Source organism: Artibeus jamaicensis, unplaced genomic scaffold (genome assembly GCF_021234435.1).
Source record: "Artibeus jamaicensis isolate MK-2021 breed Jamaican fruit bat unplaced genomic scaffold, CSHL_Jam_final scaffold_847, whole genome shotgun sequence".
Classification (NCBI taxonomy): domain Eukaryota; kingdom Metazoa; phylum Chordata; class Mammalia; order Chiroptera; family Phyllostomidae; genus Artibeus; species Artibeus jamaicensis.
Window position 1 is genome coordinate 25,730,289 of NW_026522057.1, and position 13,829 is coordinate 25,744,117.

Below are 13,829 nucleotides of genomic sequence, written 5' to 3' on the forward strand. Positions count from 1 at the left end.
GTGTAGTAAGCTGGCACCGCACCCAGGCAGGGGCCATTCAGTGCCAGAGCCTAGTAAAGACGCTGGCGAGGGCTGCGCTCCCGGTGCCCGGAGTTTCCTCTGTCCGGATTGGCGTGCGGCCTTCCGCCGAGCCCCAGGCAGCGCCGGGAAGAAACGCGTCCCAGGCAGGCCCCAGCCTGAGGGCCACACCTGCCCGCCGCCTCTCTCCAGCAGAAGGGCCGGTGATAAAGACCGTGTAGCATTTTGTGCAAGGAGAAACGAGGCGTGGGGTGAGCGAGAGAAAGGTGGGGAGCCAGCCCCCCGTCAGTTGCCACCCAACCGGGGAGACCTGACTTCACCTCTTGGAGCCTCGTTCCTGCCTCGGTAAAATGTGGATGTGACTAGTGTATCTCCCTTTGAGGGTTTCTGTGGCCATTGAGTGAGGCGGTGGGTGCAGGTAAGGGGCTTCGCCCTGTCCAGGAGGACTGGGGACGCCCTCCGTAAATGCCACTAATTAGTAGTAGCGGTGGTGGTGGTGGTGGTGGTAATAGTGACAGTAGCTACCCCATCGGTGGTTGTGAGGAGTCCGGGAGATGACGTATGCAAAGCCTTGAAGACATCGTCTGACACGCAGTCGGCACTCAGCAAATGTTAGCTGTCGTCGTTATTATTACTGTCATCATTATTGTTTCCTGGTGCACCGAGGTGGAGCCTCTGCCGCCCAGGGGCCCTGGGCGTGCTGCCCCCTGCCGAGTCTGGGGGGGTCCTTCTAAAACGTTCCGAGTGCCCCCACATTTACTCTGACACCTGCCTTGCTATAGTACTGGCTCCCTGCCATCCCCTCCTGGCCCGTTGTCACTCTGTCACTCACCGGTCCAGGATTCCCAGGGCAGCACCCCTCTGGGGTTCCCTGACAGAAAGGGCTCCCCAGCACCCTGCTTCTGCCTCCCACCCCAGCTGGGCCTCTCCCGGGCCTGGGATCTGACTGGGTATTGTAACATAGTAGCTGAATGAACTCCGGTTTCAAAGGTTAATATCAAAATCTGGAGTGGATTACCTAAAAATTACTTACAACACCATTAAAATTCTGAACTCTTTTTGTTGTGGCTGTAAATTAATTTAAAATGTCAGGTTTTTTGAGAAATCCAATAAGAAATTGAGCCAACAGAGCAATCTGCAAACTGTCTGGCAAAGAGGAAAGTGTGTCTCTTCAATCGACAAGGAAAAATATGGAGCTTAACTGGAACCATATGGCTTAGTACTTGAGAGAAATCTGCTGGAGAGGGAGGGCGGGAGGGGGAAGGAGGGGGGTGGCGCTCAGCTGACAGCCACACACATGCAGCGGGAGGCCGGAGGGGCGTGGGGCCAGCGCAGTGGTGTGGGCGCGGCCGAGGGGCCTGGCAGGCGCCTGGCACCCAGCCTGCTCGGCTGCCCCGTGTCCACGGTCACCAGGCCGCCCCGGGCGGCGGCTCGGTCAGTCCAAGGTCTTAATATGTTCCCTCGGTGTCCATCCAGGGCTCCCTGGCCAGCGCAGGAGTCCTCCCCTACCCCCAGAGGGGGGCCCGGGCTCCCTCCTTCCAGGGAGTGTGGGCAACCAGAGTGCCCGTCCGGGGCAGCCACCTGCGTGTTTGTGCAGCCTCCGCTCAGCCTCTGTGGGCTTCCTCCCAGCCGACATGTGGTCCCCATTACTCCTGAATTCCCCCAGATTTACAACACATTAAGTAATTTGTAGGTTATTTCAACTTCAATCTGCTAAAGTTGAGAAAATCAAAATTAAATTCAAACCACAAGGGAACTTCAAAGGAAGAGGAAGAAGAAGAAACTTGAGTGTGTTTTCTCCCTCAGGTCCCCGTATGTCCCCCTTATGTCAGCCTCTGGGCCCCCCCCCACCCCACCACTCGCCTTCCTCTGTGCCTCCCCTCTCCCGACCAGGGCCCCCCCGGGGAAAGACACCGTGTGCCCTCCCCACCCCTCCTGTGAGCAAGGAGGCGGAAGCCCAGGGCCGCGTGGGGGCTTGGGCCGTGCACACCCAGTGGTTCGGGCCAGGGGAGAAGTGCCTCTAACTTGGAACGCTCTTTGCCCCCCACTGCCCAGGCCCCCCGCTGCTGGCCGGGCTACCCCAGAGCTCCCAGGCCTGTCTGCCCGCTTTTCCGACCCATTCTGCAGAGTCTTCCCCAGGGTCCTTCCAGAGCCCAGTGTGCCTGCGACAGCTGACAGCTGGGCGGTGCCACCTGGCCCCGTGGTTCTGTAGCTCAGGTTACCTTATTTTGCTTTCTACCCTTTAAAACAGCCTCGTAAATAAGCAAACACTTGGTGCCAAGCACCTTCGGCACTTCGCCAGGCTGGTAAATATTTTAGTAGTGACTTGGTAACAGTTGTGTTCACTTTGATTTCCTCAGAAAGGTTCTTGGTGCCGGGGAGGGGGCCGTGGCTGTGGGAAACGGTCTGCTGGTTACCGACAGTCCGGCCGTGGCCACGTGGCCTGGGCTGTGCCCCGGCGGATTGTACGCCGGGGCATTTTAAAAGTGGGTGCGCTGTTAGCCCTGCACCCCTTTCAGCAAAGACGGCAGGGGACTCTTCCTGCTCTCTGAAAGTGCCCTGGGCTCCGAGGCCTGCATTGGGGGAACTTTCTGGCTTGTCCCCACCAAGAATCTGAATGACCCGGGGGACGTGGGCAGAAGCTGCAGGTTGCGGTGGGTTTGGGGTTGACCTGTGCTGACTCGGCTTGGACTTGGGAAGAACCCTCAGGCCCAGGGCAGGGAGGGCTTTGGGGTTGGGGCCCACACAGCTCTGAGGTGGCGTGGAGTTGGGGCGGCCACCTCCACACCAGAGGGGGCCAGAGGAAGCTGACTACCAGAGTGGCCGGGTTGCAGGCGGCGGGAATAAGGGGGAAACCAACACCTGGACAAGTTGTCTAGACCTCTGCGTCTGGGGAGCAGGCGGCACAGGGAAAAGCAAGGGGGAGACGGGGCCCAGGAAGGCCGAGGGAGAGAGGGGCTGGTAGTTCGGTGCCCAGGGACCTGGCCTTCCCTCTGAGCCATGACACCGGCACCTGCAAGGCGCAGGGCCTCTCCGCCCAGTGCCCAGAGCTGGTCTAGCCTGACCTGACCTTGCTCATCACGTCTTCCACGCCAAGGGCTGCCATATCCGGCAGGGCATGTTCTGCCCCCAGGCTGGACACCGGAGGAAGGGTGGGGTGAGGGGTGGGGGATAGGCATCCCACTTTAATAGACCACTCAGAACCATGGCCACTTACTCCTCTATTTTATGGGAGGTTTTAACCCACAGATGGGTTGGTTTTAAAGGGGCTCAAAGTCACGGCACAGAGGGACTGCACGGACATCCCCTGAACCCCAGCACCCCATGGGCTGTGCCGGGAGCACCTGAGGGTGGGCATAAGCTAAGAGGAGCAAGGCCTCTCCTTCGGCCAGGAATGGCGGGCAGGGCCAGAGGAAAGTGGGTGCTTCGGGGCTAAGACAGGCCCAGTGCTGGATGAGGACGCTTCATCTCATCCCACACAGGTGGGTGGGGCCTCCAGACCTCAGTTTACAGCCGGAGCCCCATTCAGCTGACCAGCCAACCGCTGCCACGCCCCAGCCGCCCACCTTCCCCTTTTGGCTCCTGGCGCCGCGATGCGCCTCCCGTCTGCGCCCACGCTCACCCCATTGGTGCTGGGCCGCCGTGGGCGCGCGTCAGGTGAGCGGCAGACAGAGTGGCAGGCCCAGCTCACCTCCTTCCCGGCGGGACGGGTGCCAGGGCTGCGCTCTTCCCGGAAGGCGTCCAAGCTCCCCCGCATGGCATCCCGTTGAGCCTGTTCCTGGGGTGCGGGGGCAGGCCTCTGGGGGGAGAGTGTCTGCCCCTCGCTCTGTCCCGGCGCCAGCGCTTCCTGAGGCCCCTGGCGGAGTTGCCGGAGGGAGGCAGGCTGCACCAGGGCCGGGGACGGGGATGGCTGAGGTGGGAGTTGTCTGGGATGCGCCCCACTAGGGGCAGCCCCGCAGCCCTGGGCCGACTTAGGTCGGTGCCGCTGACCCTCGGTGTCTGGGGCTCCCCTGGAGGGTGCGGAGCCCTCCCTGTGCCCTGGGCTGGGCCCCGCACCCACAGAGGGGCGTAGGGGCTGAGGCGGCCCTTTGGCATTGCCCACTCTGGCTTGCCAACCCCCAATTTTCAATGTCCTTAGAAACCGGGGGAGTTCTGGGGAGGAGACGGAAAGGTAGAAGAAGCTCTCCTTGAGCAACCTGAATGTTTGCACCCCAGTGGTAAGAGATGAGCCTTCCAGGCTACTGGGGCCCCAGGTCTGTGCCCTGGAGCCTCATCTGCCGACCCCCTGGTGGGAAGGAAGTCTGCTTTAGAACACCTTCTTCCGATCCTTGGCCTTGAAAAGGGGACTGCGTGGCACCCAGCACCCTCTTCTCCTTCACCTCGTGTCTTGAGCAGAACATGTCTCTTGGCCTTTGGGAAGCAGTGTGCCCGTCAGCCCTCAGTTCCCCAGGGAAGCCTTGCGGGCCCCCTGAGGGGCCTGAGTGGCTCAGAGGAGGTGCAACAGCCGACCTGCCCACTTCAGTCTGGTGACTCGGGTGGTGGGTGGACATGCAGGTGTCTGCCTAGACTCCCTGTGTCATCTTAAGGAGAGAACGTCAGGCCGTGCCTCAGTTTCCCCGGGGGGGCTTCTCTCACAGTGCCGGGAGGACCTCACGGTGTAAGATACAGTGTGAAAGGGGAGAGCAGAGAACAGAGTGAAGCGTGGTGAGCGAGCGGACCCAGGGAGGCCCTCCGGCCCCCGAACAGGGACAGGCCTCTGCTTCCTGGGAGGCAGGGACCGGTGACCACAAATCAGTTGTGCTGCTTCGAGGCGCGAGGGTGTGCAGCCCGTCACATCCGAGGAGGCTGAGCCCCCCTCCTCCGGTCTGTGGGCCAGCGCCTGCGTGGTGAACTGCGGCATGGGCAGGCACACGGGCTGGCAAACTTCTGTTGGAGGTCGGTGGCGAACCCCATGGGACTGGGACCAGTGGGACCCTCCAGCCTCCTTGACCCCGACGCCGGTCTGGCGGGGAGGGACCGACAGGTAGCCGGGTGCCCTGTTTCTCCTTGATGCCTACGTGGATGTGTCCTGGTTTGAGCTCCCTGAGAGCCGGGAATGGAGGAGACCCTATGAAAATGATGATATGTGACAATCAGTCACAGCAATTAGTGTTTTGGTTAACAGGCCTTTTTTGTTTTCTCTCACCCAGACAGAATGTCACAAATAAATCCTCTCCTGCATTTGCATATTAATTGGATCGGAGACGTCAAGCATCTTTCATTAAAGAAAATGATCTGCATATTTGGAGACATAAAATAGTTATTTTGATGGGTTTTTTTCCTAAGATCAGGGGGTGGGGGAGGTAGGTGATAGGAGCAAGCAGAAATTGAGGTAGGAGTGAAGGCAGAGCCAGCCCGTCCCTCCCGTCTGGAGTTAACCCTGTGCCGTCTGGCGTTGATGGGCCAAGTCTGGGCAGAAGCTCATTAACACGGAAATAAGTCCAGGAGTCCAGGGGCCCTGGGCAATGAGCAGTTGCCCGAGTCCCAGGAGCCCAGCTTGGCCCTGCGCAAGAGGGATCCCCACCGGAGTATCTGTGGGGGGGGGGGCGGGCTATCCCGCTGGGAGCATTTCCCCAGGGCAGCGGGCAGTGGGCAGCTGGAGCCCTGGCTTGCTCTGTCCTCCCCCCCTCACCTTGGCCCCTGAGTCAGCCCGCCCATCCAGCCTCCCGCCCTTCCCTTCCCCTGGGCCTACCCAGCTGTGCCCACTTACTGCATACTTTCTGACCTTGGGCCTCTCTGTGCCCTTCCCATTCCTTGCCAGTCATCCTCCCCCTCCCCAGATGGAAAGTTTTCTGGAGGCAGCAGAAGCAAAGCCTGGAGTCATTATCACACACACTCGAAATAACCCAGAAAGCTGCTGGGCCCATATTAGGGCATGAGTCCCGGTGCAAAGCCGAGCGAATGTACAGTTTTTGATAGGCGAGTCACCCCGGTTTCCCCTGCTGCCTTACATCCGAGGTCCTGGTTGGCTCTGTCGGCCAGTTCAGTTCCCTGGGCAGGCACCAGGGACCGCCTCCTCCAGACATTTCTGAGCTCCCCCAGCCTCCTGCGGGAGCCTAGGAGGGAGGCTGGTCAGTGACATCCCACTTGGCTTCCCAGTCTCTGTGCCGTCGCCTGCCCCAAAGTCACGATCCCTCTTGCTGTATCCTGGTGAGAGAGGTGCTTAGGTGATGGTGATGGTAGTGGTGATGATTGTGACGAGGACTGCCACCGTGTTTTGCACATGGAAAATGTGTAGTAGACACTTTGCTAAGAGCTGCGCACTCACCGTCTCCCCGAATCCTGACCACAGGCCTCTGAGACAGGCCCTATCACTGCACAGGTTTGGTTGATAAGGAAATGCAACCTCCGAGAGGCCAGATAAGATGCCCAGTGGTGCCCGTTAGGGTCAGAGCTTGCAGCCAGAGCCCAGCTCCTCACGCCGGGCTGCAGGGCCTCCCGGCAGGGTGGTGGGGACCGGGGCGGGGGGGAGTCCAGCTCCCGCTGCTGCAGTGGCCGCTGGCAGTGGTTCTTGTGCAGGAAGTCAGAGGACTGACGTTGGGACTCTGCCTCCCTGTGTCTCTGCATCCTCCGTCCCCAAGAAACCCTGCCCATGTTCACAAGATTTGCCCCCCCGAGGGCTGAAGAGCTGCCCTCACAGGGTAGGGGGCCTTGAACCCTGGGGGTACCCCTTTGGTCCCTACAGGGACCCCCTGTGCTCTTCGTGTGTGGTTTCACTTCGAATTTTGAAGTGCCCAGTACCTCTCTGCCCTGCCGGCTCTGGCCTCACTGTGCCACAGGCTCCTGGACTCCTGGGAACCGGCCGAACGCTAGGGCTGGGCCTGGCAGCCCCGCACACTGCGTCCTTCTGGTGGGGCAGCCTCTCCTCGCACCCTGAGCACCTGTAGAAACCCGTCGGTTTGGTGCTGCCTGCGCCGCCGTGCTGTCTCCCAAGGACCCCTTCTTCCCCGCACCCAGATTCCAGATGTTTGGCATCTGCAGCCTCTGCCCATCACCTCGAACGTCAGACCTCGCTCTTCTCCGCCGTCTCCCGCAGGCGCACTGCTCCTGCCTCGGAGCGGAAGGCAGTGAAGTGTACGCCTCCCTTCTCTGAGTCGCGTTTGCTCCCTGGCCAAAAGGGGGCAGCGGTCCCTCCTCTGGGCAGGGGTCTGAGCGGTAGCTTGGCTCACCTACGTTGAGTGCCCAGTCGCAGGCCTGGGATGGTGTGGGCCCCGAAAATGCCAGCTGGGAGGCAGTGCTGGGGTCAGCTCTCCTCCCCGGGGGTCAGGACTCTGGGCGGGGGGTCTCCCAGGCTGGGGGCCGTGGTGTTGCCTAAGGTGCCTGGCGGTTCCGCCCCAGCTCGTCCCTTTCCCACCGGCTGCCCCTCAGTGACTTCGGCTGTGTGTGCCCCTGGCGGGGCAGGTGGGGCCTGGTGGCCCACAGGTTTGGGGTCCTGGGAGAAAGGGCCTTGGGAGCTCCCCTTGGGGAGCAGGTGGACTGGCCGGGTGTTTTATGGAGTCTGGGGGCGTCCTGCGGCAGCTGTATCTGTTAAATGCCAAGGAACCAAGTGGGTTTAATATGATTGTAGCTGCTGCTTTGATAAATCAAAATAATTAAAAATAATAAATTTGATTCCTCAACCAACAGGCTGTGTGTGGGCACAGGGCCTGGGCTGCCGAGCCAGGCGCTGGGGGGTGGGAGACACCCCGAGACACGGGAAGGCCTGTCTGTGTGGGGTCGTGACCCGGGAGGCGGACGCGCGCTCGGCCCGGGGAGGAGGGTCTTTCTCTCGGCAGGGCACTGGGTCGAACTCAGTTTCCTCATCTGTCAAGTGGGGTGGTAGTTCCGTCCCCTCATAGCCCTGTGTGAGGCACCAAGGCCGTGCTGAGCCCAAGGTCGAGGCTGATGTGAGCCCCAGTCAACCTCTCGGTCCTGCCCTATTACCCCAGCCTGGCCGGCCCCATAGCCGACTGGGGCTCTTCCTCCAGCTGCCGGCTGCCGTCCTAACACAGGATCGTCCTGTGTATGAGGACGTCCCCTGCTGCAGGATGAGTCTACTCATAGCTGTTTTTGGCTCCGGGGAAGTGGGGGCAGGAAGCACTCGGTACTCCCTGCGGACCCCAGTCCCCGGTCAGGGTGCCAGAAGCATGGGTGGGTGGGAGTCGGAGCAGACCGCCAGGCCGAGTCCCTCTCCCCTTGCCCCCTTCCCACTGAGGCGGCCGTATTTGGTGTCAGATCCAGAAGCGCCTGAGTAGCTGGAAATCTGAACTGAGTGGAGGGAGCGGGGCTGGTGGGGAGGGAGGGACAGGGTGTCTGTCTCTTTAAATGCACTTTGTGTCAGTGTGATAAGGAATTTGATGGCTTTATCAGAAATACCAAAGCTTTATTTAGCAGGGTGAGGCTCACACCACTCAGCTCCACACAATCTGCTGATAAATTGCAAAAACGAAAAAAACCAACAACTCACCAACACCCAGCGCAGCAAGGGAGGAAAGGTGAGGTAGACGGAAGGGCAGAGGCGCCAAGTTGGAGGTTTCAGGACCGTGGCGCTGCAGGGAGCGGGAGTGGAGGGTGGGCACGGTGGGAACTGCAGGGGTTTGCTCCAAAAACACTGACACGCAGGCGATTCTTCCTTTCTCCGGGAGGCCTCTGTAGGATTTTCTGGTATTAAGTAAAAAATACTATAATTATTTTTATTCTCCCAGAGAAAGGGCTGGTTGAAGAGCCGTGAAGCCCTCCTCACTGGCTTTTCTCTCCTCTCATGCCTGTCCCTCCCCCAGCCCCCCAAGTCTCCAGGTGAACCCTTCCGGCCACCTGGGCTGTGCGCGCAGGTGCAGGCAGGGCCGGCGGTGGGTGGGGGATGTCAGAAGAATGTAGGGGAGACTATCGGGGAGTGGGGCGTTGCCCATCACAGCAACTCTGAGAAAGGGTGTCCCCACTCCTCACATGTGGCCAAGGGGCCTGGGAAGGGGAGGGCTTGTGCCGACGTGGGATGGGACTTCGTGCCCACAGTGCGGTCTCTGCCCAGGCCACGGGGGGAGCCTGGGAGCGGTGGCATGGCCCTGCCTACCTGTGGCCTTCCAGGACTCGCCAGCTCCCTGCCAGTAAGGCGTCTCTTGGGGACCCCCTGCCGGCCCTGGCCACTCTGAATTTCTCGTGCCTCCTGGAAGGTCAGCAGAAGGACAGAGGGATGTTTCCATCTGTTTCTTCCTCCTGGAGCCTCTTCTTTGCCCCGTATGTGCCTTCCCGCCCCAGTTGCTCAGAAGAGCCCCGGCTCCTCCTCCAGTCTCCTGGTCAGCGCCCCGGCTCTCACAGGTCAGCACCTGATACCCTCTTGACCGTCCCCCCTCCCCCTTGGCCTTCTGCTCCCCGTGAATCTTTCCATGTGAGCAAACCAGATTTAGGCCGTGGTCCCCAGCCACGCCTCTTTGAGCGGTGAAGGTTTGGCCTCTTCCAACCGGCTTGTGCACCCGACTTCCTCTGGAGACCAAGGCAGGTGCCAGTGCTCTGGGTCCTTACTCCCTGTGTAGGTGGGGGTGGGGTGGGTGTTAGGGGTCGTGGAGAAAGAGGTACCCCTGCTCCTCCAGTGTCCTGGGGGGCTGCCCGCCGTCTGGCTACGCAGGGCACTCCTCCTACCCAAGCTGTCCAGCTCCTGGCTCCTCAGCCCTTTGTAGTGGCCACAGTCTGGCAGAGCCAAGGGCTTGGGGCTTGGGGTCCTCACTGTGGGCTCTGCCTGTCCCAGCCAGGTTCAGGGCTGCTTCTGCTGTCCTCCACCCGTGTTCTGCTCGCTGCCTTGAAGGGTTGGCTGAGCAGGGGAGGTCTCTGCCCACAGGTGTGTCCTGAAACATGCCCACGAGCTGACCCCTCGAAGAGGAGGGAGGCTGGACAAGGCTAAAGGGTGCTTCAGGGGCAGTTACGGGGAGCGCAGAGTCAGACCGACCGAAGGCGGGGAGAAGCTCAGTTTGAGAACAACTCCCGCACAGAGCGCCCTCCCCCTGGGACGAGGGAGGGGCTGAGCCTGTGCGCTCGCTCCCTCCCTCGGGGCCGTGAACCAGAGGGAGCCCCGGCCGAGGGGAGGCCCGCAGGCCCAGGGCTGGCCGCAGGTCTGTCTCAGGAATTCGGCCGCTGTAGATAGTGGGGCAACAGGATTAGCACAGCCGTGGAGAGAGGGGAAAGGCTGGGCGGAGAAACAGGGGAGATTGGAGGAGCGGGAGGGCCGGGCTGGCCAGAGGAGGGCAGAGGGGGGAGGAAGCTGCAGAGAGGCTGCCGCCGGGAGACAGACAGGAGGAGTAAGTGGAAGTGACGGGGTCAGGCCAGACCTTTGTCCCGCAGCCTGATTAGAGAGTCTGCCCTGGATTTCTGAAACTTTGGGATGTTGTCGGACAAACTGGAGCTTAATTCTGTCAGAGCGCTGGGGAGATTAGAATTGACATCCTGGGAGCACATTCCTGGCTGGGCAGAGATCCAGACCCTGCTGGGAAAAACCTGTGAGAGCGGGCGGCTCAGCGGCGGTGGCAGGGGGTGGCTGTCCGCCCCAGTGGCCACTTGGGCCTGCAGGTTGGAGCCAGGAGCTTCCGGAAGGCCAGGCTGCATCACCGCGAGGCTCGGGCCTGGCAGAAGGACTGGGGGCACAGCCGAGCCCCTCCGAATGTAAATCCTGGCTCTGTCCCTTTCCCTGGCTGTGTGGCCTCGTGGAGAGACCTTACGTGTGTTGGGCCTCAGTTCTGTCATCTACAAACAGGGGCAGGCCTGCCTTTTGGACCAGCCGGACCCCTTTTCTTTGAAGGCAGAGGCATAGCCCCGGGGAAGCAGAGAGGACCGGGTCAGGCTCTTCTCCACGCTCAGCCGCAACAGGGCCAAAGTTGTCCTTCACTGGGCTCCCAGCGCTGGGCCTCCCTGAGGGAATGCCCCAGCTCAGAGGCACGGAGGGCTCCTGCCCCTGCACCAACTGGGTCCTTTCCAGCAGCCACGAGGAGCTCGCAGTCATCCCTAGAGATGCTCAAACTAAGTGAGCCCTGAGGAGCAAGGTGGGCCTGCCCTCCAGGAGCTCCCGGTCCAGACGGCTCCCCACGGACTGAGAGGCGCGGTGGGAGGACTGGAGTGAAGGCCAGCGCCGTAGCCCCCCCACGCGGGCGTTTCTACAAGAACTGAGTACCCCCGCCCCACTTCGCTCCTGATTCTAATGACTTTTAAATATTGGTAAATATTTTGGCGAACGCAGGCTCTTGTGGCGGAGAGCAAAGCCGTCTGCAGTGCGGGGCCTGCAGATTATTTATTAAAGATCCGAGCTGCGGTGCAATTACGTGGCAAGAACCCCAAAAATGAAATAAATAAGTAACAAAATAAATAAATAACCGCCACACTGGCCCCTGGAAGGCTTGGGGAGCTGCAGAGATGATTGCCGTCTTGATGAAATCCCCCCAGATGTAATGAGCTGATTTTCTGCTGTTAATATTGCATCTGCTGATGAAGGATTCGTTAGGATAATGGAACGAAGCTAAAATATAAATGACTCCCTGTCAAGAAGCAGCTTTTGTTTGTCGATCTCCTGACAGTTCCCGGGCCAAGGCAAGGGTTTCCGTGTGCACAGCATTCAGGAGCAGGCGGGGGTGGGGGCACACTGAGGGGTGGGGCGCTGCCCCCAAGGCCTGGCTCTGGTTATCCTGGGCTTTCCCAGCAAGGTGGGGAGCCCTAGGGTCCTGGGTGTGGAGAGTCACTGGCTCAGACCCTCCTCTTCCATCCGGAGGTCGGCTCATCGCCCAAGCTGCTGGGCTGCTGCAGAAGTTCCCTGGGAGCCTGGCAGAGACACGGATGGGCTGGGCAGCACCTGTTAGGACCCACTCATGGGAGGAGACCTGGTGTGTGCATGTGCAGGGGACCAGCAGCACCGGGGATGGGGAATCGTGGGCATTTGAGTGACGCATGTCCTGGGGGAGGCCCATCACGGGGGCAGCCTCGCCTTCCTCTGCTGCTGTCTTTTCCCTCAAAGGTCTGGCGCGGGCTCAGGCGCACCAGTCGGGCAGTCGTGGTCCACGCCATCCTGGGGAACAAGGGGGCGAGTGGACCCACCTGAGACGGCAGATTCACCCTGCCGCCACCTCGCGTGACTTTTCTAACACTCGCGAGCTGGGCAGCTGCATGGGAGTGCCCTTCTCTCCTCCCGCCACTGCCTCTGCTTCTTCGTTTTACTTACTGTGGTAAAACACACACGACAAAGTGTGCAACTGAGACCATGTGAAAGCGTGCGATTTACTAGCATTAAGTGTGGTTACAGTGCTGTGCAGCCACCGCCGACGCCCCGCTGCAGAACTTTCCTGTCGCCCCCCGGACGGAAACTCGAGGCCCAGCGGCAGTGCCCCCCGAGCCCACTCCCCCAGCCCCTGACAGCCACTCACCTGGCTTCTGCTCGTTCTGGACGTTTCATAGAAATGAAACCACATGGCACGTGGTCTTCCGTGTCTGGCTTCTCTCCCTGAGCGGACATGTTTTCAAGGTCCATCCTTGGCGCAATGTAGAGGAGAGTTTCATTCTTTTCACGGCTGAATCAGAGTCCACTGTGCGGTTGGGCCACGTGTTGTTTATCCACGTGGCTGGGCGGTTGGTGCGTGTCCACCTTTCGGCTAGCGTGAATAGAGCTGCTATAAACAGTAATGCACAGTTTTGGTTTGAGTCCCTCTTCCCCGCTCTCCTGGGTACCTACCTAGGAGCAGAATCGCTGGATCTCTCCTTGGCTTCTTCAGGGCAGGGCCCTGGATGCTAACGACAGGTCATATTTATCGGGCACTTCCTGTGTGCCAGACCGCAGGGCTCCACGGGGACTCTCTCTGCCCGTGGCAGGCTCCATTCTCTGTGTCTAGGACAGTATCCGGCATAAAGTAGGTGCTCGAGGAATAGGCACCGAATGAACTACCTTTGAGGTGGGGACTCTTTATCCCGACTTTTCAGCGGAGAGAAGCGAAGCAGCCTGCCGGCCTCAGGTCGCGTGGCAGTGAGGGGCAGAGGCGGGCGTCCAGCCCGGGGCTCACCGACTCTGCCCTTCCTCTCGCATGCCGTGCGTCCTGCCTTGCTCCCGCCTCGCCTGGTGTCCTGTGCTCAACCGGTTCCCGATGATCCCGGTGGAACAGGGATGGGGAGAGACCTCGAGTCAGTCTACCTGGCAGAGGGCTGGGTGGGGCCCGGAGATGTGTTGTCTGTCTGTGCCTCTGTCTGCAGCGCACGCCTGTCCATCCAGGGAGGCACTGCCTCACCTGAACGGGGCTGACAAAGGCAGACTGGACACTGCTGGGTACCCCTCTCAGCGCCCTGGGGAAACCTTGCTGGCGCCCTTGGCCAGAACCACCGCTAACCTTGATTTTCAAGGCCCTTAGACAGAGGGAGAAGAAACCCGGCCACAGACCTGGACCCTCTTCCTGGGGAGCCGGTCGGAGGCACCGCTCCCTTCTGGGACATGGGGGCGTTTCTTCCCCTTGTGGGGGTCTCAGGAGGGGTGAGGAGGCTGGCTCCTCTCCTGGAGGGAGCCCTGAGAGAGGAAGGCAGGGTCGCCCATCCCAAGTCAGGCCAGGTCTGTCTCAGTTTCTGAGATGGGAGAAGAAAGGAGGCAAGCTGGCGTGGGGACCACGCAGGGCAGCCCCGGGCCGATGAGCTGAGGGCCCCCGGCAGCCAGGTCTGCGATGGGAAGGGAGGAGAGAACGAGGCCCCAGGCTGGTGTGAAACCAGCAGAGGCTCCCTCTGCGGGGTGGGGGCTGGGGGGGGCCCACTGGGCACCTCCCAGCTCACTCACTTACTCATTTGAA

The 13,829-nt window shown here is 60.8% G+C and overlaps 1 protein-coding gene and 2 long non-coding RNA genes across 6 annotated transcripts in view; 1 reads left to right on the forward strand and 2 right to left on the reverse strand.

Annotated features, from left to right (window-relative positions):
- CASZ1 (castor zinc finger 1) overlaps positions 1 to 13,829 on the forward strand; it is a 144,568-nt gene that overhangs the window by 60,477 nt on the left and 70,262 nt on the right. The window lies entirely within an intron of this gene.
- Positions 8,447 to 10,215, reverse strand: LOC119064160 (uncharacterized). Its single transcript, XR_005085326.2, has 4 exons — positions 9,673 to 10,215; positions 9,432 to 9,558; positions 9,107 to 9,199; positions 8,447 to 8,697 (listed from the first exon to the last, which is right to left on the reverse strand). It is a non-coding gene; the product is annotated as an uncharacterized LOC119064160 (long non-coding RNA).
- Positions 10,985 to 13,776, reverse strand: LOC128626664 (uncharacterized). The gene is made up of 3 exons (XR_008390684.1): positions 12,737 to 13,776; positions 12,432 to 12,656; positions 10,985 to 12,076 (listed from the first exon to the last, which is right to left on the reverse strand). It is a non-coding gene; the product is annotated as an uncharacterized LOC128626664 (long non-coding RNA).